Source organism: Ornithodoros turicata, chromosome 1 (genome assembly GCF_037126465.1).
Source record: "Ornithodoros turicata isolate Travis chromosome 1, ASM3712646v1, whole genome shotgun sequence".
NCBI classification, from domain to species: domain Eukaryota; kingdom Metazoa; phylum Arthropoda; class Arachnida; order Ixodida; family Argasidae; genus Ornithodoros; species Ornithodoros turicata.
In genome coordinates, this window is record NC_088201.1 from 188,016,735 (window position 1) to 188,036,989 (window position 20,255).

The following is a 20,255-nucleotide window of genomic DNA, read 5'->3' on the forward strand; positions in this document are numbered from 1 at the left end:
TCACGTGGTCACGCAATATCTGTCAATTTTCTTCGTGAAATGTCATTTCTACGTTAATATGTTTTTGTTACAGAGCCTCAAGAAGAAAAATATACCCTGCATTTATCACCTGCAACAGTTTCTACGATTTTCTTTTCAATCTGTACACGGCGTTCGATATATGCTTCCGTATCCGGTCAGCTGTAATGGATGCCGTATGCCGAGCTCTCTAACTGCGAACTTGTGTGACTCCCGGTTCATCCTCTTTGTTCGGGTCATTGGGTTGGTGTTGGAGTTGGTCACCATATTCTGAACGTTTCACCTATCGTTGCGGTGTACTGTTCTTGATCTGCTGCGAAGCGACGAACCGCAACGGCAGTCACTCGCCTCAGCGAACATCTGTCTGCTGCATCTCAAAGGAGCATGGGGACCTGATGATACCTTCAACTAAAAAAACCAAATGTGCTCTCGTGTGGTCCTGACGGAAAAGTAGTATCAACAAGGTTAGCACATTTATTTTTCAGTTCCAAGTCTACGTACTGAAAACCATGCAGGTGCAGTCGATCATTCTCGTAGCTGTTGTGTAACGCGTATGCTTTCTTACATATCCCGCAGAACCCTCCACTTTTTCGACCAAGTTATCGTTATGAGATCCTTCTGATGGCTTCTTACTAGGCTATGCCGCTCCGAAGCATTGAGATGACGAAGCGTCGTGGTAGCTGCACCTCTGCCTTCGAAAGATGAATCAGTCATTCCACACTGTGCTTACTGGCTTTGTATAGAGTCTGGCAAATCCGACAGACTTGGACTGCCTTTTTCAAGAAAGTTTGAAATGTAAGTATGTGTATATTGGTTTCACATATCCACCACATATTGAGCGTGTGTATGATTGTACTTTATATGCTACAGCGTATCAGCGTACATTATTATTCAACACGTAGTGTGGCAAACTCGACATCAGTCACACAAAGCCAACAATTGCCTTTTCTTCAATTGCTTATTTTTATCATATCATGTTTTTGTCTATATCTCAATTTACCAACCAACAAAGTATATTATTTTAGTATAATCATCGGATATTTAACAAGTCACAGTTTTACCATGGTTTTGGCACACTATAGCCCGAGTTGCTTATGCGTCATTAAATTGAATCATCGTCATCTTCAACTGCCATTATTCAATTGAAGTGCCAGGTGGATATAATGATATGGCAAGATATTTTTTTTTTTTTTGCTGTCATCCTGGAATTGCTAATTTCAGAAGAGTAGTCACCGTGAAGTTTGTTTTCGTTTTCAGAAACATTAAGAGGACTAAAACCAAACACTTTTTCTTTCAGAGCATCCCTTATGCACCTGCATTTCGATTCCAATCTGTATTACAAGAATGACAGACCACTCAACAGAGATGAACATCTGAAAGTGAAAGAGCTGGAATGAAGATACGTTAATCTGTGTCAAAGGTTCTTAGTATGTGTGCGAGTCGAGGACATAGGTCTCAAGCTTATTCCTGTCTCCAGAAGAGGTGACAACTATGCTCCTTCTATCTATTAACCAGCTCCACTCTTTAGGGTTCCCTGTAAACTAATGGAGCACATCATGTACTACCACGTTGTCAACCAAGTTGACTCTGTCAATTTCTTTTTTTAAATTCCAGCATGGCTTTAGAAAAGGGTATTCAGGCAAAACTAACGTAGTGGAATTCGTTCACAGCATTTCAAACTGTCTTGATTTCTGGGTCCATGTAGATGTAGTATTCTTTTTATTTTGTAAGGGCTTTTGACACTGTGCTCTACGCTTGCGTGTTGGCCAAAGTAGCCTAATTAAAATTTGATCCTGCTACCTGGATATGCAGTTTCTCAACTAACCGTAACTGTGGCGACAACTCGTGAGGAGAACCTATCATATCGCCACCATGCAGCATTTGTTATATTACAATCGCTTCACATTTTAATCTAGTCAAAAGCAAGGCCTTTTGGTGATCGGTCTTGTATAATTACGTGCCCCTCCGTTATGTAACACCACACTGGGTTCTTCAACCTATGAGAGAGAAATAAATATATTGCCAAGTAAATTGTCTACAAGGCTCGTTATTCCATTTCGCCACACTACCACAAGCAATTGTTAGAGTAGTGGCCCAGGGTATGAAGCTCGCCACTAATCATCATTCAAACAAAGTTCATAATGTAAAATGCTTTACTCAGAACACTGGCTTAACACAACAATTAAGAATAAAGAGAGTAAACGTTTCATTGCCTATCCAGGTGGCATCATCCCTCCAACAGAGAACAATCTAAAACAACATCAAAGGAGTCAAATCGGTGGTCCGCATTCCTTTCATCCAATGTATTTCATACGCTATTTGGAGGGCACTGTGCCCATCAGGCATTTTGACTGTGCGTATCAAGTTGAGTGCATAGAATCTGATACAACCTACATTGGCGAGATAGACAAAAGACGTGGGACAAGACTAAAAGAGCCAGGGCTACTAATGCTTAGCTTAACTAAACAGGACCGAATCAGTCTACCACTGCTGTCCTAAGGGACATATATTTTGATGGTGCAGTAACCTTTGCTCATGACTAGCGATGGGACCCTAGAAAGTTCTTAGAATCCTGCTTTATCAGGCGTGATGCTTCAGCCTGTAATACATACCGTGGCCCCCTATCGGATGTGTAAGATTCCCTCTTAGATAGGCTGATGTGCTCATCTTTGGCCTCTGTTGTACTGATGATGCCACCCGGATAGGCGACAAAACGTTTACGCTCTGTTTTTATTCGTTGTGTTGAGCGGTGTTTGCAGTAAAGGACGCTACATTATGAGGTTGTCACCCGGCTTCTGGAATATATTTTCAAATAAAGTTGTTGTTTTACAAAGCTCAATACATTGCAGAAATCATTCTTGTTGCCTATTGTTTTGGGGGTGCCATTCTTGCAGTCACATGAAGCACTGAAGGGCCAATTTAAAAAGTAAAGGCAGTCTGATTTATGTTCTTGCCGACATGGCACAGCGTATGTACGAGGTAGCTCCATTCCAGAAGCCTGAGAACACTCAAAGCAATTAGTGTGCTAGCATCAGATATGGTGCACAGCATTACATATTTGCTTTTGCTAGGGCATCTAAGAAGGGTGGATAGAAAGGCAGTTACGACCTGTTTCCACAAAAGACACTCAGATTCATTAGCAATTTTCTCCAAGAGAGCCAAGGCTTTTTCTAGATTACTAGAACATGGGTACCTGGTTATAAATAACAAGAATTCATCTACCAGAAGTCAGTGTTTCACACACCCTGCTTTCCATCAACACTATTAAAAGGTGTGACCCCCAAACCTGCACAAAATTCCTGGAGAGTCTTTACTGGACACTGTTGCTATCCCTCTCACCAGGTGCTCTCTATGAACCCGATTCACAGTTCTGGATGCACTGGCTGAGCTAACTTCAGCATGCTTTCCCAACACGAAGGGTAACTGCTATGAGGAGTGTTGTACTTACTGAAAGCAACATGAAATGCTGTACCTTGACAGGTACCGTTGATATCCTTCTTAAGACCGTAGAGAGATGTTCCTTGCTCCCTTTCTTCCAAATCTTACTATCAGACGCAAGCCCACTTGCCACCAAGCCAATGAGATGTGCCTCACAGTCAGTGCAATCAAGGGAATCTATCACTGAGGCTCAGAAAAGCTGTTTTCCATCGGGATCTGATCCAGCACTGAGCCGTGAGTAGCCCCGTGAAAGTACCAGGGTTTCTTCGAATTTTAGATGTGCCAGCATTTGTTTTCCTCCCCTCCTTCTTTTTATGAAGTAACTGATTACTTTAGCCTTGTACTGCTTTGGAGATTGAAGATGCGGAGATGATATAAGAGGTGGAACTAGGCTTTATGCAAAATGAGGCAAAGTGTGACTATGTACAAATCTTCTGAGAATGTCTATGTATCATTCACACAAAGAGAGGATACGTGTTACATCTTTTTCCGGTTTTGATATTTATTTATTTATGAATATATCTCAAAGGCCATTGCAGGCATTACATGAGGGGGGACATCAACATGGGTCACTTAACAAACACGGAAGTTACAAGGAACATACATATTTGGAAGACAAGACTCTATTTTTTGTTCGTTCATCAGTCTTGCTCAAGAAATCGTTCACTGTAGCAATGGTACACAATGTCACGAAAGGAGTGCTCATCTATCATTCCGCAAGACTCATTAAAAAGGACTAGTGTTGTGTTTCAACACGACATGTTGAACTCATGAACCATGCATCATCCTGAGAGCTATAGATAATCCTAAATACAGATGCTGAATTATTTTAAATGTGATAGACGAGCTGTGCGAAGAGGTACCCCCAGTTAGGATCTTGGGTACTTGAAGCCTGTGGCATTTTCTGTGGGAAAGGCTTGCCAGACCCTCTTCACTGCACAGGCTGGGATGACCATGATCTTGTTTTTCCCAAGCTTGTGCCATACTCACCTTGCAAACTGGCGGTGTGTAGTGTATCTGCATCGTCTACACAGATGTACATAAAATATAGTTTAGGCAAATAGGTAACCGGTTACAGTACAGTGTGTGTGCAATGTCATTTCTACATGTACCTGAGAGTAACTGCAGTTTACCTGCCCACACCTTGTACATTACTACACATGCTGTGTTCTTTTAGAACCCAAAGTTGTTTTACTTTTCACTGAATCGACAATCAAGAACACTCAATATCGCTAAAAACCTACGCTAAAACCTTATGCACAGGGCAATACATAAAAACGTGACTCAGGACACAGCACACTGACAATTACAAAGTTGCCTATATTGGTTTTCTCCAGTTCAGAGTCGTGTACTGTATATCCTTTTTATGTGCTGCGCCCTGTACTGGAGTTTTTAACGACTCTATTGCAGGACCAAACCAGTTTTGGGCGCCCAAATTTTAACATCGTTCGACAAGGACACATGTGACTTACTTGTGAATACAGTCGCTCATAGGTTCGCGTGCCCACGGAGTTCAATATGCGACCTTCAGGACAGTCATATTGAAGAATAGAAGTTGGAAATCTTTGTGGGTTGTAATGCACTCATACTGCAGTCATTCGGCAGTGTTTTCGAGCACCTTGCAGCACAAGCATTCGATCTCCTTCGGCATTATGACACACCAGCCACACCGGCACCATGGACAGCAAGTGCGCATTAGATATCAGAACACGAAATTTCTGCGAACGTTTACATGTTCGATCACAGTGTGCGTTAAAAAGCTCATCGCTTTCCTGAAGACAGGCGACTCATGCTGTTTGCTTCATCTGTAACTGATGTTCGTAGAGCTCTAACTTCGTCTCGCATTCGCGGCATCGGCGACGTTTCGAAAGCCTACCGAGCTGTTCAGCACGCAGAATTTTCTTCTCGATGTCTCGATCGCAGAAAGGTCAGAAAGAAGTTCCGGGCTCGAAGTCTCCGCATTTCTGCCTTCGACGTCCATATTGCCCGATCGGGCATTCCGGACGGATGCCGGCGCTCTCACAGACTCACTAACAACAGAACTTCCGGTCCGGGCGCCCAATGAAACGTGGCCCTCGTGACTTCGTCACGCACACGGAAATTGGCGGATGTCCACTGCAAAGAGGCTAGATTTCGGCCCCGATTGCGCGAGTTGAGGGGGAAAAGCGAAGCCGGTTTTCAGCTCCCTGTTTGGCAAACTTTGCCTCCGCGCACAGCCAAAATATTTCGCGTGTGACTTGGAAGCATATTATACCTTCGTAATAGATGCAAACGAAATATTTGTCGAACTTCTGGTCAGAGTCCCTTTAAGCAGAGACCCTGTAGCAGGTTCGTTTTATATGCTTGGTACTACTGTCTTCCTGGGTTTTTCGACGGTTCGTCTTTTATTTACACTTGTGACGTGTATACTTCCGCGTCACACTAAAAGAGCAAAAAAGTAAAACCACAAGGTGTCCTGCCCAAAACACGCCCTGTGGAAAATTAACGCTCAGTACCGCTATTGTTGTTCTTAGGCCCCTTGCATACCGGGAAAGCTTTCCTCTCAGAAGAAAGCGCGATTCTGCCCTCAGAAATTGGTTCAGAGTGGTGAAACTTCCTTGTCCCAGGCAATGCAATGCAGCGGCTGTGTCTTTCGGCAAGGATGGTACTTTCTGCTGCAACTGCGTCCTTTGATACCCACAGGCAATTTATGCTCAGCGCGTCCTTTGCCCACATATACAAGTCCCTTGGTGTTAGGACCTGCCCCTCCTGTGGCCGCTGGAGACTGGCTTTGGCAGCGAGCCTTTTAACAGTTCCTCCTACTCCGTCGCACGGCCCCTTGCCGTGTGATGTTGCGTAGAAGTTCCAGCAAGCGCTAAGCGAAAGGACAATCCTTGCCGAAAGACACAGCCGCTGCATTGCATTGCCTGGGACAAGGAAGTTTCACCACTTCGAACCAATTTCCGAGGGCACAATCGCATTTTCTTCTGAGAGGAAAGCTTTCCCGGTATGCAAGGGGCCCAAGAACAATAATAGCTGTGCTGAGCGTTAATTTTCAATAGAGCGTGTTTTGGGCACGAGACCTTGTGGTTTTACTTTTTTCCTCTTTTAGTGTGACGCCGAAGTATACACGTCACAAGTGTAAGCAAAAGACAAACCGCCGAAAAACCCAGGAAGACAGTAGTACCAAGCATAAAAAACGAACCTGTTAAAGGGTCTCTGCTGAACGACGCGTCAGACCAGAATGTGCCTGGAAGGGTGCTTCTTCGCGCCCAATGCCAAGCAAACCACGGCCGAGAAAAAAAATCATTTCTTGCGTTTGTCAAAAAGTAATTCTCCAGATTTTTGATATGTTGTAGCTGAAGCATTGTGCTATCGAATGACGTAGGTCGGCGATTTTTAAGTGGTCTGCCACATTTCGAAATCTTCTTCTGTAAAATGCAAAGTTTTGATGTGTGTCACTTCTCCAACGGTTCTCACAGAACAAGTGTATATCGCAGACATGCGAAAATTTTTGTGAGCGTTCCCCATGTGCTAGTAAACAGGGAGCCGTACCTACTTTTCCAGCAAGGTAAGCAGGGAACGCAGAATAAAATCACAAAAGTTGCACAAACGGCGACATTTGGGCAGACTTTAGAGGGCGAGGGAGAGAGTTATTTCGCATGCCCTGCTTAACTTATGCTGCATAATCCTCGGATGACATAAAAACCACATTCGTTCGTATATAGAAGCAAGCACGCGCGAAAAGAGGACGAAAACCTGTGGTATGGTTTTCTCGCCTGGCGCAAACTCTGAGGTGCTCTAAAAACACATGGAATCAATATTTCGAGTTGGGAGATTCGGTACGATTAACCTGACAGTGTCCCTCACGCACCCTATTTTTTAAAAACATATTGGTGATGGTCGATTGACAACCTTGGACCATTCCCCGTGGCATGACTCAGGGACATTCTAGTCATTTCTGCTTCCTGTCTACTGCCTCTGTTCCTATTACCTCCTCAAGCTCAAAGATTCCCCATTCCCCCTGAAGTCGGCCCAGGACTCACACAAACGCCCTGTCCCCCACTCCTTCCTATTGTCGTCTCTCCATCTGTACACATATGTACACCACTCAGAGCCACAGTTGCTTCGCGGCGCTAACACGGAACAAAAAAATACTCAAGGAAACGGTGCAGTCCACAAAAAAAGAAAGGTTCGCTGCCCCAGAAACTTAGAAATCGGAGATAGAGACAATGGGAAAGGTTGTAATATCACCTCTTTCCATCTCTCACAGCAGGCTCTGAAGACAATCATCATGAAGACGACCATCATTATTCTGTTCGTTCTGGTCGCTTGGTGTGAGTATTCATGTCAGCTTTCGTGCTCGATGAGCTGGGTTGTCTAACGACCTTCTACGCAGGCGCTGTTTCCGAGGTGGAAGCGCTGCATCATCGTGCCTTACAGCGTTCAATCAGGGCTGCTGCCCAAGGTAAGGGCCAAGAGACACATAGAGAGTATGAAAGTGATTGGGCTCACAAAAGTGATATGGGTGCTGAAACGCTGCATCACAAAAGGCTAGATATTAAAAGTGTGATTGAATTCGCACCGTCAGGAGCGCCCAGGGCGGCAGGTTTTTACCTTGGCGGGGGGGGGGGGGGCATTTATTTGTCCAAGCGGGAGAGGGGAATCACTGTGGTTAAAAACTGGAGGTGCTTATATCGAATCCGGGAAATTTTCCACGGCCTTCACTGCACAGGGTTCCTAGGTAGATATCGGCTGAGTTGGTGATGATACATTTTAAGAAAATGAGAAAAGCAGTAGTCTAGTTATTTTATTTATTTGCTATTATCAATCACCAGAGCTCAGAGACTCGGTACTGAAAATATGAAACCCTCCAGTAAAGACTTTTTCAAATAACCCATAAAAGGTCATACTTTCGTGATATCAAAGAGTACGCGTCCTCAATGCGAACCCTGGGCGTATGTCTGTTAGCAACATCGGGCTCCATCCTCTCGGCACAACGTGGGAAGACTGCCAGTAGTGCACGGCAGCCGATGTTGGAAAAGTAATGTTGCCAGACCAATGGCAGATTGCCCACACTGTGACGTCATGCAATGGTATAATCGAGCTGGGCGTATGTTTCAATGGCCATTGCTCATATGATCAGTGGAGACTGCCCGTGTGAGTGGGATAGAAAGTAATCTTTCGATGCTCTCAGAGAGAAAAATATTTCGGGAGAGTACAGTATGAGACACGTAGACTGCCATGACATAAATGAAGTAGGATATTGAACGTAGGCGGAGGGATGTTTAAGGTACTTTGATGGTGCAGCCAGTACTATAGGAGGGGGATAGAGGACCACCCTAAAGTAGCTTAGAGCTCGTACCAATCACCTTGGTCCCTGTCCCCGTCCGAAGTCCAGACGTTGACGTGTGTTCTATTGGTTAACGAGACAACAACTTTATTTCAATGATTACGAGTGGGAGCTTCACAGCGCCACACTCTACCCTATTGCTGGCGGTGACATGGAAGTGAAACGGAATAACGCGTCGTCTCACAGTGAGGACTTGGTCTCTAAAAATGTTCCAAGTGATTTAAGGGGAGAGCGCTGGTGGGCTGGATTTTGCCATTGACAAAGAAATTTTGATATGGCGAGAGGGCGAGTCAGCTGATTTAGAAACACTGAAAGTGTGGATCTGAAACAGTTTGTAGATCGGGTAATCAAGAAGGATGAGTGCGAGATCTTCCAGATCATTCCAGTGATGGCATCTAGGGGCGAGACATTTCAAAACGTCATCAATACTGTATGTAGTCTACTATTTTTCCTCGCTGCGGACCTTGCTAATGTCAATTTAAACATATCTAAAAAGTCGTTAGTCACATTTTCCAGGTCCACAATGAGAAAGAACAATAGAGTATATAAAGTACACTAAACTATATAGAGAAAATTATATATTTACCCTTTTCATTCAGAAATGGGGCCGCGACACTGTCAATTAAAAACGTGTACAATATTTGAATTATGTTCACTAATGATTTAACTCACGCAATAAAATACGTGAGTTATATTGTAATACGTCCCCGACTAGACATATGGTTTGAGCATGGAAGACGTAGAGTACAAGGTGTTCCTCGGCCTAAATAAACTGTTTAGAATTCCCCATGGACCAGAAGAGAGATCCTCTAGTGCGGTGGTTGGATGAGCTGCATGGGACACCAATTTCTAATAAACTGTATAATTACCATGAACTCCACTAAAGTACCAATAGTGCACCATTAATGCCGTATGGATATGTTATTCTTGAAAATAAGGAACCCCGTCTCGCGTTTTTATAATGGAATCCATGCGGCATCCCTGTGTCAATGGGGTGGGTTCGACCATAGAGCTACCAAGGGTCATTCAAGGTTCACCGATACTTTTGTTCGAGGAAAATCTGTGAGTCCCTGTGATTGAATAAAACTTTGAGGGCAATCCTTCTCGGGTCTGTCGCATGTGGAGCACGTGCAGCAGCGCACGAGCAGTAGCCGCAGCTATCATCATGGCTGTCATGGCTGCGAGCAGTGTGTCTTTACAGCTGTGGGACTGCAATGCGTAATCAAGTGCTTTGTGAAGGAGAGCGAGAAAAAAAACAGCTGAGATTTTGAAATATTGATTCACAGTATGGGGAAGAAACGATGTGAAGGGGAATAATATCATTTCACCGCAGAGAAAAGTAAGAAGCAACCTCAAGTGGCAACATCAGGCTTCCGCCTCCCCAAGGAAAACCAATATGCAGCCGCCTCAAGGGAAGCCCATGTAAACTGCTTTCTGGGACATGTTGGGTGTCATCCATGTAGACTTCTTGGGGCAAGGGGTTACGATTAATGCCCAGTACCGCTCCACGTACTTCTTCGCCCAGTACTTCTCCAAAGGTGCCGTGCGAAACGCAGCTCGCCATAAAAGCCGATGACGTTGTCCAGAAAGGCCGTTCTTCATCATGAGAATGCCCGCCCTCACACGACGAATTTGACAGTAGCAACCCTGGTCGAAATGCGCTTGAGACGTTTTGACCCGTGCCCCTTACATTCCAGATTTAGCCGCAAGCGATTATCGATTGTGTGAACACTTTAAATTGGATCCTGTGGGAAAGACGTTCCGCCGCAGCTAAAGCCCTCCAGAACGATATCGTGCAGTGGCTGCGACAGCAGCCACGTCTTTTTCTCGCCAAAAGCATCAAAGAGTTCGTTAAAACATCCCTTTGGGCTTGTTGGTGATAGACTTCCATAACGTAAAAGCGCTAAAACCAGGACGAACACAGACACACACGACATCGAGCGCTCACTTTCAACAACTTTACTGACATGTCACAATGACATGACATGACATGAATTTGTGACATGTCACTAAAGTTGTTGAAAGTGAGCGCTCGATGTTGTGTGTGTCTGTGTTCGTCCTGGTTTTAGCGCTTTTACGTTATGGACATCAAAGAGTTGGCACCGCGATTGCAGCGGTGTCTTGATACGCACAATAAATACGTTGGTTGAGGAAGAGCCGTAGTTTGGTCCTTCCCGAAATTTATGTTGTATTTAAAGAAACAAAAGTATCAGTAAACCTTGAACGACCCTTGCAGTAAGGAAGACTCTAGAGAACGGACTTGGGGCGCCGCCAATGCGAACCTCCAATACCCGTATGTGACCCTCCGGACGCACTTATGCATTGCTCATGGACAGCGTTAGAAGACGCGTTTCATTCGGCTAGGCTACAGCGAAGCTGCTCCGTTTGCGAGCAACCCTGCGAAGTCACGTGTCACAACAGAAGCGAAACGGGCCGATGGAGGTACGGAAGGCGGGAACGATTGTCAGCGAAGGAAGCGAGGCAAGCCCTGTAAATCGCGTTGCGTACGTGCGGCCGTTCTGGGTGCGTGTAGAGTTAGTAGCGCTATCGGTATCACAGAGTAAATGTTGTCAATTAGATCTTATCCGTGAGATCGTGCTCGGCATCGCCAACCCTTTGCTTGCCAACGGCGCGGATGTAGCTGTTTACCGCCTATGACGTGTTGAAGCAGGGATGTGAAGCAGGGTTTATTTGATCTGCTTGCGAAATAAATTAATCGTAAGGAATGTAACAAGCATTTCTGAGGGCAATAGCAATCAGAATATAACGGGAGACAGTTAGCTGTCGCGTTCATTCTGCTCTGTGAACCAACGGGAAGCGGATGTATGCAAAACCGAAACGGTCCGGCATTTTTTTTCGGTCTGTTGAAGTTCTCTAATAACAAAGTGATCTGCAAACGGCAGCACACTAGAAAGTGATGTAGCCGAAAATAATCATTGCCTATTTGTTTAACAAACGCATGTGAGATGCGCACATAGTGTGCTGAATTTAAGATAACATGCGATGAACTTAGGGAAAAAAACTAAGTTAAGCAACCAACGCAAGGCAACGTCTTCCATGACCAACCGATGATGTCTCCCTTATGGTAACGGTTCTTCGGCCAAGTCCCTCCCCTATGGGTTTGACCGAATGTCACTGCTCTGCATTGAGGATTCCTTTTGGAATGCTTAGGGTTTTGTGAAACAGGGTTCCCCGCTCTCGTGCGAAGGGGTCACTGTGGTGTACTCTGTTGGGGAGAAGGAAACGCAATAGCGCGCCAGAAGAATACTGCAGCGTCACCATGCGCCATCAGCCGCCAAAACGCACTTTATGCAGCAGAGTAGTGTCATGCGACCAGTGTTAACAGCCAATACGCAAGCACAGTGAGTGCGATGGATTATGTTATCTAGCGCAGGAGGGAGCGTGACCGCTCTGTGTCAAGTCATCTTATCTGCGGTGCACTAATATTTTGACAGCTGACGGAATAGATTTCTTTTCCTTCTTAAGTTGGACGATACCATAAAAATTAGAAAAGGAGATGAGTACAGATGAGTACATGTATGCGCAACGTATTTTGCGTAATTTTCTCCCACTCTGTTCCTCCAACAGCCTTCGCTCCTTCGCCGCTGAGGTCTCCTCGCAGTGATCGGTGCTATAGGAACATCTGCTACAAATCAACTGTTTTCTGATGCTGATGGCACCTGGATGTCGCACGTCAAGCGGTCACGGATACGAGTGGTCCTTACACTTGACGGTAAAATAAAAACATTCCACGAGATCCGTTGGACAAAACTTCCCGTATGCACACTGTATTCGTTGGTGTCGTTATCCCATGGCTTTGCAATTACCGTGCAGCATTATTAAGTCGCACGTTACGCATTACACATTCAATGTAGGATTTTTTTTCATTGCTCGTGACATATAAGTTGCGTGGCTAAGTAACCAGCCCGCCCTCCCGCTGTACTTCTTCGGACCGCAACAGGAGATGTTTTTACACAAATACAATACAAACACGTTCAGTGAACCCTCGATTTATGAATCGCCGGCGTTCCTCGGAAAATCGTTCATAAAAGGAAGGATTCATAAATCGGTGTTCACAGTGAGTGGGGGAAACTGAGCGTCTTGGAATTAGAGGACTGCATTGTAACATTTTACAACTTTATTTACTTTACGGTTTGTGATGTTCATTATTTGTTTCTGAAAATAGTTTGAAATTACGCTGTGGGTCACTGACTCTCCACGTTAGCAGTCTGTCGCTGCTTTCGCCGCTCCTATCCTCATCGTACTGTATCTCATTCTACAGGTGGTTCCACACTTATCCAGCTGTGGCACGCCTGCTTCCAACCGTAGATATCCCGGTTGCGTATTTCCAAACCCGCTCCCGTACAACAGATTGCCGCCGCCTCCTCCATTTAGCGTGGCGGCGGCATCTAGCGGCGGCAGCAGAAAACGCTGAACTGTCAGGGCGGCCGCAATGTTTGCGTTTCGGATCGTGGTTGGACGGCCGGTCAGTGAAAAGTAAAAGATACATCTGTTTAGGTGTCTTTGGATGACGATAAGCAATGTACAAGTTCCTCGAACATTTACGTACTTGCTTTTGAGAATGTGAGACCACGGATAGTAGAAGTTTTTAGTGATAGTGACGTTTTGCGGCTGCTTCGTGTCTCCGGTTTGCGATGGCATGAATACACTGCAGGATCGTTCAAAATATTTTGAAAACGAAAGTGTGAACCGTGAAAAACCAAATAAAGGGTAAAGCTCTGTTGTATGTAAGCACCTTCGATGGAGTGTAGCAGTAAGAGAAATAACGCTTGTTAGTCCTGTCGTAACCTTCTTTCTTGAATTCTTCATAGCGACCACTCTCTGTGAAGATATTTACGAGGAACTTCTGATTAAATTATTAGAGAAATAAACCGTCGTTTAGTTATGACGTGGTCATGACGTATCTGCAAAACAGCAAGACCGAGTGCATATCAGTACATATCGTGCGTTCACAAAAGACAACACTTCAATGTGTATGGATACCTGTGCGTCCGACCTTTTCGGGTTCGGGAGGAGGGGAGATTCGGGTTGCATTTTCCAAGTTATAATTAGATGAAATCGAGTCCTGCTAAAACATTCAGATGATGTTCTTTATCTTTCTGTGTAGACTTTTTTGGTGACACTGCTTGGCCTGTATTATTTCATGTCGACATGAAAGTCAGACACAGTAGTTATAAGTGGCGACTCTGCACTATCTTAACATAACTAAATGTTTTGAACAACTGTACGGGGTACTACGACAAATAATCTACTGAGCTTTTCAACTGATCGTTTTTTTTATTCAGTACTTCGGACTGCAAGCAGGTAATTGTGGGAATGAACAGGAGAAACATCATGCGCAATACACACCATGATACACACAAACATAGGCATCTTGAAATACAGCAAGTGTAAGTAGTAAAAGGGGGTGTCGTAGGAGACCGGGGATGAGTTAGCAACATGGACTCCTGACCCCTGGGCCGACTTCACTCGCGTATTTTTCTCGCGCGCGGTGGGCGGCGCGTGTGCGGAGGGTTGCCTGCGCGCTTACCGGAAGGGGGAGGGCTGCGCTTGCGCTTATCGTAGCGTATTTCTCAGCCCCTGCCGACTTCTTTCGCCATTTTTTCGCTTGGGCCGACTTCCTTCACATTTTTTTCCGCTACAACAGGTGTGCGGTGGGCGGTTTACATGCAAGTATAGACATGCAAAGGATAGCCATACACAAAAGTACAAGTGAAAATATATTTATTAATGCCAATAGTGCCAGGAATTATGCTCTGACTCTATGTGGAGAAGAAAAACCGAGACAAAAAATCTGAAGCAGAAGAAACACAATACTATACACGTAACAAACAATATACTTATTACAGGTACGATACACTAGCATTGAATAGGTATCAGAGATCAAACACAATATTTTTTTATTAATGGTAATCATACACACAAGATTTCAATGAATCACAATTAAAATGGAGTAGCACATTTAATCAAAGAAGATATTCTTCAAAATTACATCATACAAAACATACATAAATCAAAATTACAAGTTGTATTATAAAAAGTAATATTCCTCTTCGTGACCACCATCATTGCTGATAGATTTAAGTCATCAAGTTCTGATAGATTTAAGTAATTTCAGGCACAATATGGAAGCTAAATTTAATATTCCAACATGACACAAATTTAACTAATCAGTTGCTTATGAAGTGAAAATCGCAGACATAAAAAAACAATTCGAATCCACACGATCAACAGATAGCATTAATATAGAACCGAACTGACATATCATCCAACTTGTAGGGAAATAATAGCTACACATATGATATCAAAACGAGAAACGGACACCACATTTAACCAATTTAAATCAATATGATTACAATCCAAATTACAAGTTGTATTATAACAAGTGTAATATTCCTATATGTGACCACCATCATTGCAATAGCGGGATTTTAATTACAAGTGCCGATAGATGTGTGCAATTAATTGTGAACAGCAGAGACCCTGAAAGACCATGGAACACGAACGACAAGAACAACACGAACACAAGAGGAAATAAAATCTATAACACTACATTAAATCAAAGAAGATGTTCTTAATCAATACGACTACAATCAAAATTTACAACTTGTATTATAAAAAGTAAAATATTCCTATACGTGACCACCATGATTGCAATAGCGGGCTTTTAATTACAAGTGCCGATAGATGTATGTAATTCATTGTGAACAGAAGTGACCCTGGAACACGAACGACAAGAACGACACCAACACAAGAGGAAATAAAATCTATAACACTACATTTAATCAAAGAAGGTATTCTTAAGCGAAACAACAGAGGAAAATAATCTATTATTTTAACTATCATAAAATCATCCTCGTGACTTAATCTAATCGAACTCTATACAATTTTCATTCTAGGAGACACTACAAACCTTACTTTGTCTTATGAATCCAACACAGAAAATAGATATGTTAAAAATGAATTTCACCGCATAGCACGCTCCTAGCGAACAACCTGCTCTAATGATATCTGCCCTGATTTGCTGAAGACAGGAGGCGTACGCCTGTTTTGTGACAGTTATGAACATTTCGGGCACAATAGGGAATCTAAGTTTCATATGTTGTTCCAACATTACACAACTTTTAATTAATCAATTTCTTATTAAGTGAATAGCATAGATAAAAAGAAATAATGAGAAACAACACAATCAACAGCTAGCATTAATAGAGAACCAAACCTGCACACCATCCAACATCCAGGAAAATAACATGGAAACAATCTATCAAAACAAGGAACATTACAAATTTAATACTGTGGCTACAAGAGACTTAAAGGGACCATGAAATTATTTTTTTCTCGTTTTCATCAGAAAGAAAACCTTTTTCCGAGTCTAGAACCAAAATTTTACCTTCATCATGCGAGGAGTATTCTCGGGAGCGAATTTAAACGGAGCGGCGAAGGGAGGACAGCTGGCGCCGCGCTGTGGCGAGCTGCCGAGCGGAGACACAGCGAGCAACTTGACGGGACCGCGGCCGGCTCGGCTACACGTCATCGTGACGTGTCGTGGTCCCGCCAGGAGCATGCGCCGTAGGATCCCGCGTATGCGTTCATCGGGAGTGGAAATCTCCATGACGGCAGCTTCCGCGCGATGGTCGCAGTCTATCGCAGTCGCATAGGCGCATCCTGTGCTTTTCGTCGACATGCCGGGACGATGTTGGATAGTTGGTTGCCCTAATTTATGTCAATATTCGCCTGGCATCCAATGTCATATGCTTCCCAGTGACAAGACGGACAGCTTTTGATGCCAAGAAGCAATTCGACCGCCGCAGTGGTCGCAACTGCTCGCAACCTGCATTTGCATGATCGAATTTACGAAGGGTACGCTGAATCTCTTCAACGTACTGAATAACGAGCTCAGTGTCGTCTGAATCAAGGTGTAGCACCATCACAATACCTGTCCACACCGGGGAAAGAATAACCACCTAAACGGCGCAAAGGTATGAGTATTTTTCGTTATTGGGGCTAACAAAGGTCTCTCAGTCCGTATGGTTCAACTGCTATCATAGATTTCAGGATTGCGTAAATGGGTTAGTTCTCATCTGCGTGACCCTGAACCTTGCCGCCGCTTACGGCACAGAGAGAATAAAAAAAAGAAAATAGAAGTTACCGAGTCTAGCCCCTAAACTCAGGTGGTGCACTGTTGATAAAAGTACATTTCGTTTAGCATGATCTTAGAAACCATACTTCAACAGAATATTTATGTAATTTGTTGAACATACGTATCCGTTCTTTTCTCTTCACTCATCTGCTTTCATGTTTACGGGTGACTTCCTAAGCGGAGCCTGAAACCCCTTAAAACCCTGTGCTCTATTAAAAATAAAAATTATGCATGTATAGCATATAATGTGTATATGTAGATGTTAGGTCTTAGTTATTGTACTATTTGAGCTAAACGTCGACATTTCAGCTGTTTGAGCCTGATGCCCTGGTCTTTGACGCACATACAAGTGTGCCCACACCCTCGGAGGAGCCTGCACAGCTGAGGACTCTGTCCTGGTGGCAAATGAAACAGATCTTTCACAGAGAAAGCAGATTTCTGCCAGAAGACCAACAAGCAGTTTACTTGAACTAGTACCAAATACTTGTCTTTTTTTAATTGCAAAATATAGGGCATGCTACGTGACTACTGGTAGTTTTTGCTTTTTCCAGTTACCTGAACTGGTGACTTCAAGCTTATGGAACACAATAATATAAGATGGCAATGAAGCAGGCGAACTGGTGTCGTGAGATTGTCTCCCCCAGTCTTAGGGTTATGGTAGTATTACACAGTATTGGAAACCTGGTTGAACAATAAATTTGTTAAATGACAAACAATTATCAGAAATAAATACGATGTGCAGAATACTCTTACACAATACGCTGCAGCTGAGTTTCTGTAGGCATTGTGGTTGGCAATGCTAAATGTTCAGATTTACGACGTGCTCAACATCGACTACAGAATACGTGACGTGCTCATAAAGAAATTCTTGCGTGAAACATATTCTTAGGCAAACAACAAGTCATTTGACGGAAAGAAATAGAGCCATCTGTAGAACAATAAATGCATAGTAAATCAGAATCGCCTGAAGGCGGGAAGCTGCTTTGAATAATAACAGTAATGATGTCGAAGAAAACGAGTTGAAACAAAGTAAAACAAAACATTAGACCACCCAGACTTTTAGGATAATTCGTGCAAACAAATCGAGCAACGAAGGGGGCATCTTCCAAATATCACATTCGCACTTCACAACGCACTTCCTTTGTTGTCAGATTGCCAACATGTAAACATAGCTGCAACTGACGTAAATATAACTGCAACGCCAAGCAACCACCAGACACTTTCCATTGATGACGGCGATACAACCAATACACGTTGCGGTGAATCGCGAGAGGCCCACGTAACTCGTCCGCAAAACTCTCAAAACCACGGAGGTACTTGAGTTCCTTGTTGTGAACGGCCGCAGAGCGGAGGACGAATACATGCGATGAAAAAGTACAGCTCACATGTCATACTTGCCAGCTCAAATGTAGCAAACGATTCACAGGCAAAAAGCTGTTCATTATAGTGTGTGATCCGAACGCCTCCAACCAAGAAAACGTAATGCTTCAACTTCAACCCTCAGACGCGACCAGAGACCTTGTGACCTTCTATGTGCGACTGGACGGCGACAGCCACAGCGGGCTCGCAGCATTACTTGCCATTGTGCAACACCGGTGCCGTAACGGGGCACAGAAGTGCGGTTCGTACAGTTACACCATCGACGGGAGAATGTGCCCGGGAGAGGAGGAATGCGGAAGAGACATCTCGAGCGCGCGCTTCTCATGCAGTGGAGCGATTTCGTCCGGAAAAATGTGTGGCATATTAGTTGCTCGTCGGGAAGAACAGTTTCCAGCGAAAAAAAGTATGGGGGTTCGAGAAATTTCATAGTCCCTTTAATGCTGTATAACTGAGAAACATTCTAAACGGAGCATCCTCCAATACATAAACAAGAGATACACGTAGGAAAATAATAGCGAGACACTCTACCAAAACCAGAAACATTACAAATCCAATACTGTGACTAGCACAATTTAACGCTGAAGACCAGAGGAACACTCTAAGCGGCGCCACGAAAACAACAATAGAGGAAAATAATCTATCATTGAACCATCATAAAATCATCTTCGTGAGCTAATCTAGTCGAACACTATACAATTTTCTTTCTAACGAACGCTACAAACCTTACATTAATGGAGGCATCCAACACACAGGCACCGTACAATATGAGGGGAACTCGGTTTTTCTTCAAAGTCCGGAGACAATATCTCTCTATCTATACAACCACAGCGCTATTTTCCTATACAACCATCCAACCATTTCATATCCAACAGCCTATATTCCTTCTTCCAGCAAACAGGATCCGTCAGATAAGATAGTACAAAGGCAATATATTTTATTGTACATCGCAAATAGAGGTTGGCGTTATTCCCTGGGATCACTATCTTTTCACATTCTTTCCTTGAAATGAAAGTCTCTATTCAAAGTGGAGTACAAGTCGGCTACGTTTGTACAGATACAATATTTTTTATTGAATATGTAGAGAAAGTCGAAGTTATTCAATGATAGAAACAATACTCAATCAAAAATGAGAAACAAATTTAATTTCATCAATTTGTTGTAATATCTTGCAGCAGAAAGTTCGATATAGATGAACCACACAGAAACATCATATGTGAAAGGCAACTCAGAAATATGAGGCATTCCCAACTCAGAGATTATTTTTACTGATGCCAATCGAGTGAACAATTGAAACAAATACAAGACAATAATTGAACCTCTGTATGCAATAAGGGGATCAGTCGAATTATCCCCTTTTTAGTATTTTTATTGCAATGACATCTACATACCAGTATGTACCTGTCAAAGAAAATTTAGGACCGTATTGCAATTTACTGACTCGCTATAGGAGGATAAGAAACGGAAATAAAGGAAAACATTAGAAATGCATGTGTGTCAATGGGATGGACAGCCAGATCAGACCCCTTTTCTACACATACATACAAATGGTGTAGCTTAAATTTTGCTACGATGCGGCAATGAACTTCGACTTCCACTCGAAAAACATGTTCTCCCTACCTCACATGACCGTGTCAGCAGTGCTACTGAGCGTTGTAGTCTGAAAAACGTGCGCACTATGCTAATAAGTCATATTTTGCTAGCCATACAGAACATTATTTTCAAGATTGTGCTCGTTTAGCAGCACGATAATCACGATCCATGCTGCTCCACTACACAAAGGTAACTTCGCCCATCCTGGCGTCACCATGAAAGTCCGACTCGTGAAATCGGTTTCTTCCTGCACGAAATCCCTGTGCGTGTGGTGTTATATAGAAAAAGGAGATGTCTCATGCTCCTGGGTTTTGTTGAATTTCTGCTACGTCACAC

General features: G+C 43.6%; 2 long non-coding RNA genes across 7 annotated transcripts in view; both read left to right on the top strand.

Annotated features, from left to right (window-relative positions):
* LOC135374274 (uncharacterized) overlaps nucleotides 1-20,255 on the top strand; it is a 42,072-nt gene that overhangs the window by 10,673 nt on the left and 11,144 nt on the right. For 2 of the 6 annotated variants that reach the window (XR_010416833.1, XR_010416827.1), the window contains exons 2-4: nucleotides 7,712-7,772; nucleotides 7,835-7,903; nucleotides 12,377-12,564. This is a non-coding gene — a long non-coding RNA (uncharacterized LOC135374274). Of the gene's footprint in view, nucleotides 1-7,708; nucleotides 7,773-7,834; nucleotides 7,904-12,376; nucleotides 12,565-20,255 lie in introns of those variants that run through there. The other 4 variants (XR_010416825.1, XR_010416821.1, XR_010416834.1 and 1 more) reach the window with 2 other exon arrangements.
* On the top strand, nucleotides 384-1,539 carry LOC135374268 (uncharacterized). Its single transcript, XR_010416816.1, has 3 exons — nucleotides 384-482; nucleotides 595-813; nucleotides 1,316-1,539. It is a non-coding gene; the product is annotated as an uncharacterized LOC135374268 (long non-coding RNA).